Here is an 18,269-nt window from a genome sequence, read left to right on the forward strand (position 1 = left end):
TATCTATCTATAGATAATACATACACACATATATATAACAATAAGTTTGTAATGAATTGTTATTTTGTACTTTAAAATGCATTATAAGTTTTTGATGGTGTATATATAATTGACATTTTCCTTTACCTCCTTCTTGCCAAATATTTTTTACTGCTATTGTAAGCAAACTAATTTGTGCCACTCAAACACCAGATGAATGCAGTTGATGTTTCAAGAAACACTGTCAAACTCAAATATTTTCTTAAGGGCCATAAATAGCAGTTCCAATTAATTTTCTTTCATTCTTTCCTTCTTCCTTTCCTCCCTCCCTCCCTCCTTTCCTCCATTCCTTTATTCTTTCTTTCTGCCAATAAATTGACCAACACTTTGTGACAGACAATTCCTGGTAAAGCAAATAGAAAAGTAAATAAGACAAGGCGTCTGACCTCATAAAACTCACCTTCTAGTGGGAGGAAACATGAGCAAATTAATTGTGCTGGCAGTGCAAAGTACTCTCAAAAAAACTTTCTTAAAGAAAGATGATGTGAAATAGACATAAAGATAAACAAAAGCCTAAAGAATCTGTTGCTTGTAGATCTGCCTGTAAGAAATACTGAAGTTTGTTTTTTAGGATAAAGGAAAATAATACCAGATGAAAGAAAAGGGTGAAGAACTCTGGAAATAGTTCATATGTATAAATATAAGAGAATATTCTTAAAATTTCTTTAAAAGGCAACACTGTGGCCACTCATTTATGTAAGAAAATTTCAGCAAACTGTAGATAGATAATCTCCTCAATCTAAAAGGTATCTATAAAACATCATACTTGTGTTTAGTAAAAATTGAACATGTTCCTAGGAGTCAGAAACAAGGTAAGGATTTATGCTGTGACTGACCACTTTTAGTGGATATTGTACTTAAGTCCTGTCTTACAGGAGGAAGAAACTAATGGAGGGTATAGAGATTGGCAAGAAAGAAGTAAAATTCTTTATTTACAGGTGGCTTTATTGTTTACATTAAAAATTCTAATAAATCTATAAAACAAACTACTAGCACTAATTAGTGAATTTAGCAAGGTCACAGGATACATGGTCAACATATTATAAAATCAATGTTATTTCTATATATAGTAAAAACAACTAGAAAATAAAAACTTAAGAACAATATTGTATTATACTATCTATTGCTGCATTTCAAACAACCATAGATGTAATGACTTAGTACCACAATAAGCATTTAGTACCTCACACAGTTTCCATGGTTGAGGGATTTGGGAAGAACTTAGCCGAGTGATCCTGGCTTGGGATCTCTCAAGGGGTTGCAGTCAAGATGTCAGCCAGAGCGGCAGAGCTGGACTGGAAGATCTCTCAAGAAGGCTTTCCAGCGTGGCTACCAAGTATTGGTGAGAGTGTTGCTGGATGTCGGTAAGAGGTCTCTGTTCCCCACCACATGTGCCTCTCCTAGGACCTCGCAGGTGTCTTCATGATGTGGCAGTAGCTTCCTTCAAAGTGAATGATGATCCAGAAGAGATCAATCACAGGCCACAGTTTTTTTCATGAGCCTTGGAAGTCCCACTCAGTCATCCCCATGACGTTCTCTTGGTCACTCAAGCCAACTTTATTCAGTGGGGATGCCTGCCCAAAGGCAAACATACAGAGTGAGTGAAAACCTTTGGGAACCTTCTTGGATGATGATCATCACAAATACTATTTATTATAACACCAAAAATAGAGTTTTTAAGTGCAGAAATAAACATAAAGTATATGAAAGATTTTGTGCTGAAAACTGCAAAGCATTGCCAAGGGAAATTGAAGAATTCCTCAATAAATGGAAAAATATGCTATGTTAATGAATTAGAAGTCTTGCTGATGTGAAAGTATCAATTCTCTCCCAAATTGATATATGATACAATTTGATTAAAATCTAATAAGACTTTTATATAAAAATTGAAAAGCTGATTCTAGGATTTGTAAGGACATGCAAAAAAACTAAAATATCCTTGAAGACAATTGTAAGATATACAACTATCTCTTTGCAAGACCTGTTACAAAACTATAGTACACTGTCAAGAAAGTGATAGACAACAAGGATAGCAGAATAGGTCAATGACAAACTGAGAATCCAAATAGAAAATCCAAAAATATTCCTATTTGTGAACAAGTTTTTTTGTTATTCAAAAAAGGACTGAAACAATTTAATGCAGGAAAGTCTTTTTAACAAACAGTGTTGGAACAACTGGATAAATGTATGAAAGAAAAATGAATCTTAACCTCTCATTTCAAATGACACACACAATAGTTAAATTAAGATGAATGATAGACTTACATGTAGAAGTTACAACCTTAAAAATTCTAGAGGAAAAAAAATAACAGAATATCCTGAGAGCTTTTGGATGGAAAATGATTTCTTAGAGAGGACGTAACTCTGAGCAGAAAAGAAAAATATAAAATTTGACTTCATCAAAATTAAAACCTAACAACAGCTTTAATAAAATAAACATACAAAACTCAAACTGTAAGAAATTTTGCATATATAAATAATATTAATTATATATATGCAAAGATTTATATTTATAATATATAAAGACCTATTAAAACTCACTTTAAAAACAATAAAAAGTAAGAAATGACCAAAAACTTGAACTGGCCTTTCACAGAAGAAAATATATGAACAACTCAAAAGCACATGAAAATCTCAGTTAGTCATTGTCAAGGAAATGCTAATTAAAACTACAGTGAGCTACTACTGCACACCCTTTAGAATGACTAAATTAAAATACTGGCAATATCAATGTTTTCAAGATTGTAGAACTACTGAAGTCTTAAATATTGATGGTGGTAGTGTAAAATAGTGTATCCAATTCAGAATACAGTTTAGAATTTTCTTATAGCTAACATACATTTACCATATAATCTATCAGTTCTATTTTTAGGAATTTACTAAAGAGAAATGACAACATATGTCCAACAAAAAGACTTATGCTTGAAAGTTTATAAGAGCTTTCTCATAGTAACAAAAAACTGGAAATAGTCCAGGTGTCTATCAACAGGAAAATGGAGAAACAAATTATAGTATATCCACAAAATGGAATGCTAATCAGAAATTAACAAAAGAATAAACTAATGGTACACGGCAATGTGGATGAACCTCAAAAACATTATGACGAGGGAAAAAAGTTACACATGAAAGAATACATGCTGTATGATTCTGTTTATATGAAGCTTAAACAACAGGCAAAACAAATCCATGGTTTTAGAAGGTGGAGTGATGGCTGATTATGAAAGGTGGAGTTTGACTCGACTGGATGGATGTGAGGGGATTTTCTGAGGTGATGTAAAAGTTCTATACTTAAATTGTTGTTCTATACTTAAATTGTTGTTGATAATTTATATAGACATATACATGCATCAGAACTCACTTAAGATCTGTGAATTTCATTGTAGGTAAAACTTACCTCAATTATTTTAAATGAGGAAAAAATTAATGAGTAAAACTAGTTAGGAGGTTTTTGCAAAAATTCAAGTGAGAGATGGTGGTGGGACCAACCGAAGTGGTGAACGTAGTTGGATGGGAGACGTGTTTTGGAGTGTGCAGATAAGACTTCCTCATTGGTTGTGAGAAATAAGGAAAAGAAAGGAATCAAGAGTTACAAAGGTGAGAGGCATCTACTTCCTTGGGAAGTTTTCTTAAAGCTTAGCTCTTTATATTATGACTCATCATGCATCCATAAACCTTTGTACATTTTCCTCCGTTTGCCTTTGTTAGAAGGGGTCAGCATTTCCTGATTTGGAACATTAAAGCCAGTCTTTGATACTTTTGCCTCTAAGTCTCTTCTTTACTCTTCTTACCCTGGTCTCTCCTCTGTTAGGAGGAGTGGGAGGTGATGCTCTTCCCTCCAGTCTCTGTCCTGGGCTGCCTTGCCAGATGATCCTGGTTGGGTTTGGCCAATGATAGAATTGTAGGCAGACTAAAATGTATTAGGGAGAGAGAAATCAGAATATTTCTCCTGCTGTCTCATCATGGGGACATTTCTCCAACAATGAGTCTCCTTTGTGGCTCCAGTTTCCACGGGGTTACTCCCACCCCCAGGGTCTCCTACATTGCCTCCATTGCCACTTTGGTTCTCCAGCCTAGTAATAACTCCTGTTGTTGATAATACTTGGGTTGCCTGGCAATCCCCTGTTGACTTTTCATCATTTACATCACTTGTATGATCAGTTTCCTATATTAAGTTCCTTCCATTTGAAAATCATAGTTTAATTTCTGTTTCCTGGGTTCAACTCAGGCTGTTGGTGAGGAGAGGAACAGAGTAACACTGGGCCCTGCAAGCTCTATAAGACTTGGTCCAGTTTGCTTATGATCATTCTTATTGTGCATTGCACATATGCATGAAAGACTCAACTTTTGTATTTTTGTAAGAAAGGTCAACTTATTAATAACATCCACTTTACCTGCAAGACTGTTGTAAGCAACATTTTGTTATCAAACTTTTCTCCTTAACATGTATAGAAATTAACTTAGAGCTTCATTCAAAAAATGTTCTGTAAATGTTTGCTATTATCTCCTGTGAAGCTTCTTGTACTACTATTCATCAATAAAATATTCTTTGGAATTCTGTAGTTCTGAAGACAACACATTTATAATTAACCTTAAGCCTGCTGCTGCTGCTGCTGCTAAGTCACTTCAGTCGTGTTCAACTCTGTGTGATCCCATAGATGGTAGCCCACCAGGCTCCCCCATCCCTGGGATTCTCCAGGCAAGAACACTGGAGTGGGTTGCCATTTCCTTCTCCAACCTTAAGCCTAGGGGGTTCATATATAAATAGTTATGTTAAGAATATTATTTAATGACTATCACATGAGGAAGAAAGAGAGAAGTCCCTAATGAAGTAAAAATGCAGTTGCTTAAAAATATATTTAAAGGTTTGGAATGATGAAAATCTCTAGGAAGTATAATTTGGTGTTGTACAACACTGTGAATGTAATTAATGCCACTGAACTGCATACTTTAAAATGCCATCTATATTTTACTGCAAAAAAAGTAAAAAAAAAAAAGTAAGTCTAAAGAAAATATAAACTTGAGGGATATCTGACAACTGTCTTTTTAAAGATTATGGTTTAAAATATATGTGTAAAAATGTGTTAGTCTGATGTTCTTAATTTTAGAGCATAATAACAAAGAAAATGTAAAGGAAAATGAGGCATAGTTTATTTCTGTTCCACTTCCACCATCTGTTCACATTAGCCACAAAGAAACACCCTTAAAAAATTCATTAAACTGCTGAGTTATAATTCAATGTGGTAATAAGTCTTCAACACAATGTACACAATCGACAAATGACTATGCCAATGACATCATTGTAATGGTCATAATTACATGACAATTCAGATATTTGATCATTCAAAACATCAGTAAAATAACTATTCTTCTTTCTTGTCAGCCTCTAAATACCTCTATTCATTCTGTATTCAAGAATCTGTGGCTTTCAGGAAAGAGAGAGAAACCCAGTGCAGCGATGACGGAGACAAAGCTGGGGGAAGGGGAGGAGAGTGGGTTTCGGGAGACAGCAGGGAAAAACACTGCACCAGGCACCCTGAGAGCAGAGAGAGGGAGATGAATGTGCATGAAGCCAGGCTAATTATTGCAAAGTGAAAGGTCATCAAAATCAATTTGCAGCATGATGTACAAAGGTCGTTATCAGCCTCAGATTTTCTCTGCCCGTTTAAAACACAATAAAAATAAAGTGAGTGCTTTAATAACTATGATTAAGTAAAGAAAAAAGCATATCATTGAACCATCTGTTTAAATATTTGTGCTACCTTAGTTTTACTCAAAACAGCATGAAAGATGAGCAGTGAGGCAATTTTTTTTCTGTTTGTTTGCTTTTAAAATCCTGACATTTTCTCCACTGGTTGCCGAGATTTATAACACAGATGAAAGAGCTCCTCTAAAATTACTGCCCTTTGAAATCAATAGCACAGTATTTGTAATGACTTTCTTTTTATTAGAGAGCACTTCATTATTATTTTTATTATAATTTTATGGGACAGTCTGGAACAGAATTCATCATTCACTTATTTGAAGTATCCCACTTACTCAGTGGCACAGATGGCCTGCTCTGTGGAGATTTAATCACCCTATGGTAGGGCTGCCTTGATGCTATATAAATGCAAACCATGAGAGAGAGGAAGCAATGGACAACAATAACGTTGTCTTAGGCACTATTAGAGACTCTATGAAAGCTAATTCATTTGAGAACTTTGGAAATTATAGTTATAAAGCTGTATCTTTTTACTTTTCCTCTAAAAATTAATATAATAATGGTACCATATGAAGCAGGGCTTTTGAAATTTTTAACCATCAGTAAAAAAATATATTTTATGTTATGACTCAACACACACATGTATTCACACCTATACTGAAACAAATATTTTAAGAAGCAGTATTTGTCATTATTACATGTGATTCAGAAAGCTATTTTGTAATTTATTCTTTAAAAAAAATGCCAGTCATAATCTACTAAACTGTTCTAATAAATGAATCTGGTTCCTCTTATGAAAAACAGATTTAGATTCTTTTGTGTTTTAAATGAAATAATGTATGTGAGTCCTCAGTGTATATCTGGCACATGGTAAACATTTTATATTTATAGTAGTTATTATGAGTAATGTCTTGAACAGATTTTGTACTTTACCACAATTTAAAGCAACCAGGAAATGATCTGACTATAGAAGTGGCTTCTCTGAAATTTCTTTTCTGTTTATATCGTCCTATTCTTGATCCAATTACCTAGTTTTGAAAAATTATGCAGTTGATTTTATATAGCAGAAGACCTAGATTGTAGACAGGGAAAGCATAAATATGAAAAAGAAAGATTACTGAAAGACTGGAATTTCCTTTCTATCATCAGCTTCCTATTTCACTTCATTGTTAGTTCTTGCCTGTATCATATGATGTAAGACAAAAGGGGAGAATTAAGTTCCACAAAAGTACATTTTTATAAAGGAGTTTTAAAAATCTGTAAACTATGACCATAAGACAAAAAAGAAAGAAAAAGATAAAGTAGATACACAAATAGGAGAAAAATGAGGAATTTTCTAACTTTTGACTATATTTAATTCATTCACTTTACATAAACCTGGAGGAGACTTTTGAAATCTTTTAGCTAACTGAAATATTTTCATCCTTAATTTATTTATGTAATAAGTATATATTTATTAAAAAACCTATGTTTCTACCATAAGAGTCAAAGTTTTTACTTAATTATTTTTAGTTGAAAAAATTATCCTTTCTAAAATGTGAGATTTTCTGCCTCACCTGTGATAATTTAACCACAGACCAAGAAATAAGTAAAAACACTATTCATGAATTTTCCTGAAATTTGTTCTTTCAGTTGAGAGTGAGAATCTAAAAATCACAATAGCATGAAATTTGAGCTAGACAGCATTAATCTGGATTACCACTACTGAGAACCATGCAAAGTGCATTTTTAGAGTGATTAATTACCAAACATCAAGAAAGGATCATAACAAATCAATAGAAAAGGCAAAAAGGAGTGCTTCCTTTTCTTTTTTTTTAAGGATTATTTTATTTATTTCTTCTTCTTCTTTTTACAGTAGGTCCTTGTTGATTATCTATTTTAAATCTATCAGTGTGTACTTGTCAGTCCCAAACCCCCAATCTATCCGTCCCCTCAGTCCTTCTCCTCTGGTAACCGTAAGTCCATTGTCTAAGTCTGTGAATCTCTTTCTGTTTTGTAAATAAGTTCATTTGTATCATTTTTTTAATTCCATATATAAGAAATGTCATAGATATTTGTCTTTGTCTGTCTGACTTATTACACTAATGATAATCTCTGGTCCATCATGTTGCTGCAAATGGCATATTTCATTCTTTTTAATGGCTGAGTAATATTCTATTGTATATATGTACTATGTCTTCTTTATCCATTCATCTGTCAGTGGACATTTATGTTGTGTCCACATTTTGGCTATTAGAAATAGTGCTTCAATGAACATTAGGGTGTGTGTATCCTTTTGCATCATGTTTTTCTCTGGATACATGCTCTGGTGTGGGATTGCTGAATCATATGGTGTCTTTATTTTTAGTGGTTTTTGTTTTTTTTTTTAATGGAACCTCTACACTGTTCTCCATAGTGGTTGTACAAATATACATTCTCACCAATAGTATAGGAGAGTTCCCTTTTCTCCACACCCTCTCCAGCTTTTACTATTTGTAAATTTTTTGATGATGACCATTCCTTTTCTATGTAGACTGATGTCATTTCCATCCAGAGGAGGAAAAGATGAAAGTTTTTTATTACCTCTTTCTTATGGACCAAATGTTTATGCTCCCTCCATGGACAGAGGAGTCTGGCAGGCTACAGTCTATGGGGTCACAAGAGTCGGACACGACTTAGCGACTAAACCACCACCACCAAAATTCATGTCTCACAGTCCTAATCCCCAATGTGGTGGTGTTTGGAAATGGAAACTTTGGGAGGTAATTGGGTTTTACATGAGGTCATGAGGGTGGGGTCCCCATGATACATGGGATTAGTGTCCTTATAAGAAGAAGGAGAGATATCAGTATTCTTTCTCCATCATGTGAAGACATGGTGAAAAGGTTGCTGTCTAAAAGCCAGGAAGAGGAACTCTCACCAGAAACCAAATCTGTCAGCACCTACTAGTACACATCTTTAATATCTGATATTTGATAAGAGTTGATGAAATTTTACCTGTTTAGCTTTACTATAGTCATTGACATAGAAGATGTAAACTTTATACCGACCTCTGTAATGACAAGAAGGTAATAACATTATTTATTTATGAATGGCCTAAAAAGGTGATGAGCCAGGCAGAGGGAAATGAATAGGAGTTCTTTATGCAGGAATACATATGGATTATGCATTAGGAGGAGCGCATAGATGTACGTAGGAAGGAGAAATGTCAAGCGTTTTTCTAATTATTGGCTTGTACTTTTATAATCACATTTTTGCTCAAAGTAGCCATTCAGAAACCTCAAGTTCTCATTTTTAAAATCCACATTAAAAATAATTTCAGCATAAGCTGGAGTTTATAATGCACTGCTTAATGAGCATAGAGTTGATTAAATTAAAAATTATTAACATGGAGGCCTTAAACACTGAAGCCCAACTGCAGAGGTGAAATGATCAGAAGAGGAGGAACAGAGTAGTGCGGTCAGTCTTCCATCCTGCCTTAGCTGAATGAAGACAGGATTTCTCATGGCAACTCTGATTAATAAGGAATCTGAAGTCAAAATAGTCTATCAATGAAAGTGAGCTCTTCTCAGGTTGATCCTAGCCATCCAGCTGTTGTAGCCACCCATTGTGGTTAAGCACTTGATCGAAAAATGTAGGTGTCATAATTAGGCAGGTTTAGCACAGACAGTCATTGTAGTATGGTCTGATGGAGGCATCCAGGCTCTGGGTTGAAATTGCCTGGGATCAAATTCTTGCTCTATTCATTATAGTTGTATATGACAACTGAGTCTTGACTTTCTTATCTGAAAAATGGAAAAAAAAAAAACTCACAAGATTTTTGGAAAAATTAAACAAGATCATCCATGTAAGTGCTAGAATCAGGCAATCTTTTCTACTTCTTGGACCCCACTTCAAAAACATTACTCAGAGAAGGGATCATGAAACTAAGAATTAAAAAGTGAGAAGGCATCTAGTCCAAGATAAATAAAGCCCAGGAAGATTAAAATCCTTGCCTAAGATTATACCACTGTTGGTAAAAGTCAAAAGCCCAAATCCAACTCTTCTGACTTTTGTTCCTCTGCATGGTTTCCAAAAAGAGGAACACTTCTACCATGCAAATTAGACAGTCGTCCTCCATGGGCTGTGTGTAGCAGCTTCTTTCCTTTTTTTTGTTCATATCTTGCCTGCATCACTATTCTTAACACATTTTTTTGTGTGTGTCAGCAGTTTCATATTTTCCTGGCACATTGTTGTAAGCTTTGATTCTCCCTGAAGCAAATGAAGTTTGAAGTCAGCAGTTCCCTGACCATAATTAGGCATTTAATTGATACTATTGTGAAATGTGCTCTTCTGTTTGAGCAGAGCCTGAGCATGACAGTATCCTCACCGCAGAAGGGTGGTGCGCAGTGCCTTCCTTTCCGTCTGACCTTGGAGATGAGGCCCCCATGTTACTTCCTAAGCGTGTTTTCTGATATTTACTTCTTGGTGAACCCACCCTATGAGACCATACCTACTTTATGGGAAAAGATGGGAAGGTTTAGGAACCCTCTCATATTTCTTGATTTTTCATTGTTAGCACATGGATTTGGTCACAGTTGCTTCAGAAGAGTTTAAAGAGTTAACAATACCTATGTACTTCTTACTTCTCCCCAGCCCTATTCTTCATGCTCTGCTGAATAACTCAAGGATAAAAAATGAGTTTCACTAGAAAACAGTTTTTTCGGTACAATAATTTGTGCTTTATGTCATATTATAGTGGTGAGTGTAAATTTATCTTTGAACCATGTTTTATTAACTTTTTCCTCCATAGAGTTACATCAAAAGAGTCTATAAATAAATGATGTGCTCAGCCTGCTAGTTCTTACATGCATACCAATTACATACATTGGTTTCAAAACACGTAGTCAGTACTTTAAACAACCATGATAATATCACAAACTAAAATATTCAACATCTCCATCTCAGTATGCTGTCACCATGCAGACAGCGATTAGAATTGGTAATCAGTTCTACTGCTGGTAAGTTGAGTGGTATGATGCATTTTATATCCATGCTGTGTCAAACTCAATTAACATTCTAACATAGTATATTTCAAAGACACTCACCTAATCCCAGAGAACAATGAATTTATTTATTTCATGTTAAAAGCTCTTACATTTTATGAAGGGTTCTTGAAGCAAAGATATTTACTGTCACAATAATATTTAAATTAGAGTTTCTGAAGAAATGCAAAAAAAAAATACACTTAGTTTAAAATTCCTACTGTAAGGGATGCATATAATTACTGTGGAAGAAGAAAAGAACTTCAGAAGCTATAAATTTTCAGAATTTTATAATCATATAGAGATTCTACTTCCTTACAAATTTCAAAGAAGCCTTAGGTAATGTTAAATTAACATTAAATGTGATTTTTTTTGGTATACCCCTCAAAAGTACACTTGAAATGTAATCATATGAGAGTAAAATTTTAGGTGATATACATATATACATATATTTAGCTACTTGTTTATTTACATGACAGAGTGTCATGTCTAATCACTAATAAATAAACCAATTATAGAATAAAATTCATATATGAAAGAAAATTATACAATGTTCTATTTATACACATTCATATATAGGTAGATACACATGTATATATGTATACACACATACACACACACATATGTGTGTGTATTATGCTTTGATTTCTCCATTAATATTTTAACAGTACATAATAAGCTACCAAGTGTCAGATTAATTACTTATTCAGAATAATAATGGCTAAATAATTAGAAAGTTAAAAGATCAGGAGGTTTTCAGGGAAAACCACCAGATGTAACTAGTATACTGATCTGAAGTTTATATTAAGCATCAACTGTCAGGCCAGTGGGATGACTCTGCCAACATGATGGCAGAACATCTGGATAGAAAAATGAATGGTGCTGTCACATTATCCATCTGTTTTGTCTACACAGTGTGAACAGTCATATAGAAACACAGGCTGGTTAACACAGTATAGACTAAACATCCCAAATTTAAAGTTATTTCAGAATTAACATCTGGATAGTGAGACATTTTTTGTTTTTACATCTGTATGTTTGCAAGTTGCATAGACGCAGCTCTGATATAAATGATTACCATTGCATTTCTTTTTAAATTTTTGCCATTTATAGTTCATTTGATATTATCTTCTTTTAATCATATCTGCTGAAACCACATTGATATATGGGGACATATATCAATGAAAAGCCAAAGAGATGAAAATTAAAATGTTTTGTATTTCATAAAAATTTTATTGAACATTTTTAAAAGGAAATGAAAAATAATAATGAATATGAGGTTAGTATTTTGCTTCAAAGTTGTTTCCCTGATTGAGTCAGTGTTTTGAACCTGGAAGTGACAGTCAGAATTCTGTTTGGGGAGGTAAATATTTTAATGCTATCTTGGTGTGTGTGGGAAAATGTTTTAAAAAAATGTGGAAGACAGAGTTCTTTGCATTTCCATTCAAGTTTGACAACCTATGAACATTTACTTTATCACTCTTAGGAGCCAGCCTGAAATACCTAACTTTGCAAAATAGAATATAATGTAATTAGTGATAATAGGTTGATAATATGAAAATACAAAGAAAAGGAAACTCTGCCATGTTTGCACATGCAGATTTTAATTTTCCTACAAAGTAGGACTACATTAAAATAGATTATTTTTCTGAAGATCTGTTGCTGGACAAGAGACATTTCAATCTACATTTTTGTATGTCTTAAACAAATGCTCTCTGTAGAAAAAATTATATTTAAAATTTAATACCAGGAAAATAATTCTCTGTGATCCACTACTCTTTCTCGGGAGAAAAAATATATCTCTTTTATTTCTTGTTCAGTAGTGACATTTCTGAAGAAAGCATTTGTTTCAGCCAATTTATTTTTGTAGCAAGCTTGATTTTATGTAGCATCACATGGCTCAGTTCAATTGATATCTTTTTTGGTGTGAGCAGGCACATCTCCAGAACAAAACTAAGGTCCACCTTGGGAACTAAATGCAAGTGTCTTCAACTATGCATTTAAAATGAAGAAGATCCAAGACACATTGATCAAAATATTAGCATGAATCCAGTATAAATCCAAACCTGTTTGCTTGGCAGAAAAGTAGTACAACCCTGTGCCCAACCCACTCTAGCAGAAGGTTTTATTGATTCAATTGCCTGGAGTGTATTGGGCCACTATATCCATAAAAATAATAATTAAGCTGTGGGATTATTACATTCCACAGCTTAGCACCTGAACTATGCTCAGAGAATTGATTACTATTTCTATTTATATGTCTGTTTTCAGTTGTTGAATAAGGTACCTACAGGCCATCCATCATCTTTCATTTCCATTTTATTTTTATCACTACCTCTATTAAAAGAGAATCAAGACAGCAATGGAGGCTCCTTTCTAATAAAACAATAGAAAGACCTAACTCCTGAATGTGTTTTTCAGATTGAAATCTTCCAGCTTTAATTGCATTTTCATTTGAAAGTGATGAGTTGTAGCCATGCTGATTAATTCCATATAGCATAATGGAAAGGGGATGTGAATAACACACCTTCTACAGTTTGTGTTTTAAGCAGTGCTCACAACTCAACCCCCCATGGGTCCAGGGAGTCCCTTGTCCTAATAGGACCAAGGGCACTTCCCTACAGACATGAAGATCCCTAGATCTGGAAGCTGTCTTTCCCAGGACACTATCAAAAACCGCTGTAATGTAAACTAAGACTTCCTGGCACCCTCAGACTCTGCTTGTACCCACATTAGCATTGTCACTCTCATGTCAACCCTGTAAGAATGGAGAACAACTGGAACGAAAATCCATTCTACATCTAGCAGACTGTCTAGAGCTCTTAATGAAGGGCCAAGGACTACAGAAATTCTCTTCATCATGAGCCTTGCTTTGAAAATTTCCCCAATCATCCATATGATGTAAGCTGGTGGAATATTTTTTCAAATTCTGCTACATGACAGGTAATGATTATAAAGAAAGCCACCTTACTTGATAAGTGGTCTGCATTCCCGTTAGAGGCAAGAGGGAGGCTCTCCAAGACCAAGTCTAGACCCAGTGAAGATATAAGGCAGGAGGGAGCAGTAGGGAAGCTTCCTTATCACATTTGAGGGTTGAGAGTTTCAGCCAAAAATCTAGGCTGGCTCAAGTGCATTGTTGTTCCCTGGTGCCTGTTGAAAAGGTCAGTTTTCATTCCAATCCCAAAGAAAGGGAATGCCAAAGAATATTCAAACTATGGCACAATTGCACTCATCTCACCTACTAGTAAAGCAATGCTCAAAATTCTCCAAGCCCGGCTTCAACAGTATGTGAACTATGAACTTCCAGATGTCCCAGCTGGATTTAGAAAAGGCAGAGGAACCAGAGATCAAATTGCCAACATCTGTTGGACCATCGAAAAAGCAAGAGAGTTCCAGAAAAATATCTACTTCTGCTTTATTGACTATGTCAAATGAATGTGTGGATCACAACAAACTGTAGAAAATTCTGAAAGAGAAAGGAAGAGCAGACCACCTGACCTGCCTCTTGAGAAATCTGTATGCAGGTCAGGAAGCAACAGTTAGAACTGGACATTGAACAACAGGCTGGTTCCAAATAGGAAAAGGAATATGTCAAGGCAGTATATTGTCACCCTGCTTATTTAACTTATATGCAGAGTACATCATGAGAAACACTGGGCTGGATGAAGCACAAGCTGGAATCAAGATTGCCGAGAGAAATATCAATAACCTCAGATATGCAGATGACACCACCCTTATGACAGAAAGCAAAGAAAAACTAAAGAATCTCCTGATGAAATTGAAAGAGGAGAGTGAAAAATTTGGCTTAAAGGTCAACATTCAGAAAACTAAGATCATAGCATCTGATCCCATTATTTCATGGCAAATAGATGGGGAAACAGTGTCAGACTTTATTTTTTGGGGCTCCAAAATCACTGAAGATGGTGACTGCAGCCATGAAATTAAAACACGCTTGCTCCTTGGAAGAAAAACTATGACCAACCTAGACAGCATATTAAAAAGCAGAGACATTACTTTGTCAACAAAGGTCCATCTAGTCAAGGCTATGGTTTTTCCAGTAGTCATGTATGGATGTGAGAGTTGGGACTATAAAGAAAGCTGAGCACTGAAGAATCGATGTTTTTGAACTGTGGTGTTGGAGAAGACTCTTGAGTGTCCCTTGGACTATAAGGAGATCCAACCAGTACATCCTAAAAGAAACCAGTCCTGAATATTCATTGGAAGGACTGATGTTAAAGCTTAAACTACAGTACTTTGGCCACCTGACTCATTTGAAAAGACCCTGATGCTGGGAAAGATTGAAGGCGGGAGGAGAAGGGGACGACAGAGGATGAGATGGTTGGATGGCATCACCAACTCGATGGACATGAGTCTGAGTAAACTCTGGGAGTTGGTGATGAACAGGGAGGCCTGGCGTGCTGCAGTTCATGGGGTCACAAAGAGTCAGACATGACTGAGCAACTAAACTGAACTGTGCTTGTTGAAGAAAAAGGCTATAAGTTGCCAGGAGGAACTTCAAAGGGAGTTGGAGAGAATCATAAAAACCAAATAATTAACTCAGGTGAGTCCCTCGGACAGGAAGTCTACAATAACTAAGCAGGGTAATGAGGGAATGAGAACCAGGTAGCAAGACTATGTAGAATCAAGAAACTATGAATCATCCAGCAAGCCAGACCTAGTAACAACAGATTCTTATAAACAACAAAAACAAACAAACAAATCAAAGTGAAAATGGTCAGAGAGAGAGAGAGAACCTGTTGCAGTTTTGGGAGAAAAGCAAGCATCACTGACAGCTTATTGGTTGTTTGCTATAAAAGCAATAATGATGTGTTCTGATTCCTAATGTCTACTATCTAAAATGGTTTGCTTGTTATAATTGAGGAAGCCCTTTACCCATCCTAGGGAGAGGGGTGGAATGGAAAAGACCTTTCAAAATAGAATATCATATGTCCCAGTCTGGGTGGGACCATCTCAGAGTTTTACTTTGTCCTGGTGTAATCATCAGTAGCACCTCCCTTCACTCTAAAATAGAATCCTGATTTCAATGTCACACTTTATGGTCATCTTACTAGGAGGGCTCTAACTGAGAGAAAAGAGGGAAGGAAATCAGGAGACAGTTATCCATTTATGCAAAAAATATATATTGATCATTTACTCTATGCCAGGCTCTGGTAATACTACTGTAAATTAGATAACTATGTCTGCTCTTCTCACAGAGTCAGCCACATAACAGGGAAGTAAAATAGCTAAAAGGGAAAGTGAATACCAGACACAGTCTGATTAAAACTAATTTAATAAAGGATAACCAAGTGGTAATTAGAGACTATTATCAGAAAAATAAATATTCCAAAAAGCATGAAATCTAAAAAAATCAAAAGCTGAAGGAAATAAGATGTATTATTGACCTTCTAGCCCTTATAGTGAACTGGACAAAGTATTCCCTGTTTGCCCTTCACCCCAGCTTGAGGTAGGAGTAAGAGTCCTTTCATAGATAAAGGGTTGATTTAATCTGTCAGTCTCTCTATCTACATATATTTATTAGTTCCTACAGTGCTCAGAGTAGTTTGCCAGCTGGGAATATAATAGTGAACCAACAGGCAGGCCTTAACCTCACAGAGCTGAGTTAGTTGAGTTCTGAGTAGTCAGAATTGTTCTAAATACTTAGAGACCAGCATTATGGAACACCTAAAAGTCAAACCAAGCACAATCATTTCTTGAAAGTAGTTTCTATTTTGTATTTTTAAAAAGGAACTGATGTAGTTACCATTATATATATATATATTTATGTGTGTGTATATATATGTATATACACACATACATATGCATATATATATTACTTTTCTAGGCATCCTTTATTAGTTTTACACATTACTCTTGTCTTTCTGTTGAACTTGTGGTATATAAGAGCATGGGCAGGCAAGCATTTATTTTGTGCTTAAGAACTGGAAGCTTCTTTATGCAGCCCCACATCTGACATTTTGCCCAGAGGGATTTTCTACCTGTTTATTCATTCCCTTTGGCCTCCTGCTGCCTAGATAGCACCCAGTGCACCCTTACCTCCAGTTGCTGTCCTCTGAGATCAGGGAAGGATTGCGGGGCATTTACGACTCTCCTCACACCACTGCTGCTCCTCCACCTGATCTCATTAATGGCATCCCAGCCTAAGGCTTCATCAGTCTCTGCCTGCGCACCACACACCTTCCCTCCTATCACAACACCCAAGATAGCAAGGGTCAAGAGGAACTCCTGTCGCTTTAAACATACACAATATGTAGGAGAGTTGTTCTACTTAGAATGGAAAATTATGCCAGGGACAAAGTCAACACAAAGAAACAAACAACAGAAAATAGAGAAACGGGTAAGTGCAGCTCCGTGAACCTGATAGCACTTTCCTTAAGGGTTGCAGGTGGTTTGTGGGTGTCTCTCTGGGTGTCTGTCCATCCTACATATGGAAATAGAGGTGGATTGAATTCATCAGGTAACTGTTCTAACATGGATAGCTTGTAGATGTCAAGTAACTCTATCTGACTTACAAAAGACAAAAGCAAGTCATTCCATAGGCTGAAAATAAACAATGAAACAAAACTATGTTGCTTTTTCTCCCAGAATGTAATCCACACAAAATGTCCTGTGTGATTCCAAAATTTCCACAGTAGGAATGGATGATTTAATATGCCAAGGACCCCATAATTTCATAAAGAAAGAAAGTATACCTCAAGATATTCTAATTCCACACGTGAACAACAAAATACTGTCTTGTCTCCTGGTGACAGGCGACGAGGGGGCTCCAGCCCAGGCCCAGAAGATTCGGTGGCACTGGCTACATCCTCCCTCAGAAGGACCCTGAGTCTCTACTTGGAGCTCAGCTGAGCACCAGGCAGGGAGACACCAGCAGAACCCAGCTTTGCTGCCTGTGGTTTTGTAATAGAGCTTAGCAGTGGGCAGCCCCTATTACAGAGCTGTTGCTGTGCGCTATTTTCCACCCCTACCCCCGTTACCAGGCAACAGTTACCACGAGACCATTACCAGTCTTGTTCTGCCATTGGTCGGTGCTGCAGCGGGCCGCCTGCCTCAGGGACCAACTGTCACGGAACAACCGTTAGTGGTCCTGCTCAGCCATTGGTCCGTGGCCGTGGGCCCCTCCCCCAAGCAACCAACTATCAATGAGCGACCATTGGTGGATGGCGCAGCCAATGGTCCGCAGAATGGTGGTCGTCAGGTGGAGAGTGAGGTAAGAGGCGGATCCCGGCCTTCTCCCCCAGGCCCTCCGGCTTACCCGGCCCTAGGTCAGCGGGTGAGTGGTGCTCCCAGGGAGCAGGCTGGGGACTGTCCTGCAGGGCTCCAGGCCCCTCAGCAAGGCTCTGAACCTCTCCCCGGGCCCCACCTCTGTGACCTGATGACAGTGGCAGTCTGCATAGGATGCAGCCTGTGGGACCTGCCCTTCCCATGGTGCGTCTGGGCAGCCTGAGGAGCCTGAGGGACAGTTGGGTCCCGGGTGCCTGGCTCCCTCGGCAAGACAGCTGGGC

At 36.6% G+C, this 18,269-nt stretch overlaps 1 long non-coding RNA gene across 3 annotated transcripts in view; it reads right to left on the minus strand.

Annotated features, from left to right (window-relative positions):
* The window catches only part of LOC110127776 (uncharacterized), a 35,573-nt gene extending 17,696 nt beyond the window's left edge, over positions 1–17,877 (minus strand). Inside the window, exons 1-3 of one of the 3 annotated variants that reach the window (XR_002310927.2) lie at positions 17,457–17,540; positions 3,828–3,946; positions 1,223–1,613 (exon numbers count right to left, since the gene is read on the minus strand). This is a non-coding gene — a long non-coding RNA (uncharacterized lncRNA). Of the gene's footprint in view, positions 1–1,222; positions 1,614–3,827; positions 3,947–8,652; positions 9,505–17,456 lie in introns of those variants that run through there. The other 2 variants (XR_002310926.2, XR_002310928.2) reach the window with 2 other exon arrangements.
* Between the last annotated feature and the right edge of the window lie 392 nt (positions 17,878–18,269).

Source organism: Odocoileus virginianus, chromosome 3 (genome assembly GCF_023699985.2).
Source record: "Odocoileus virginianus isolate 20LAN1187 ecotype Illinois chromosome 3, Ovbor_1.2, whole genome shotgun sequence".
Taxonomy (NCBI): domain Eukaryota; kingdom Metazoa; phylum Chordata; class Mammalia; order Artiodactyla; family Cervidae; genus Odocoileus; species Odocoileus virginianus.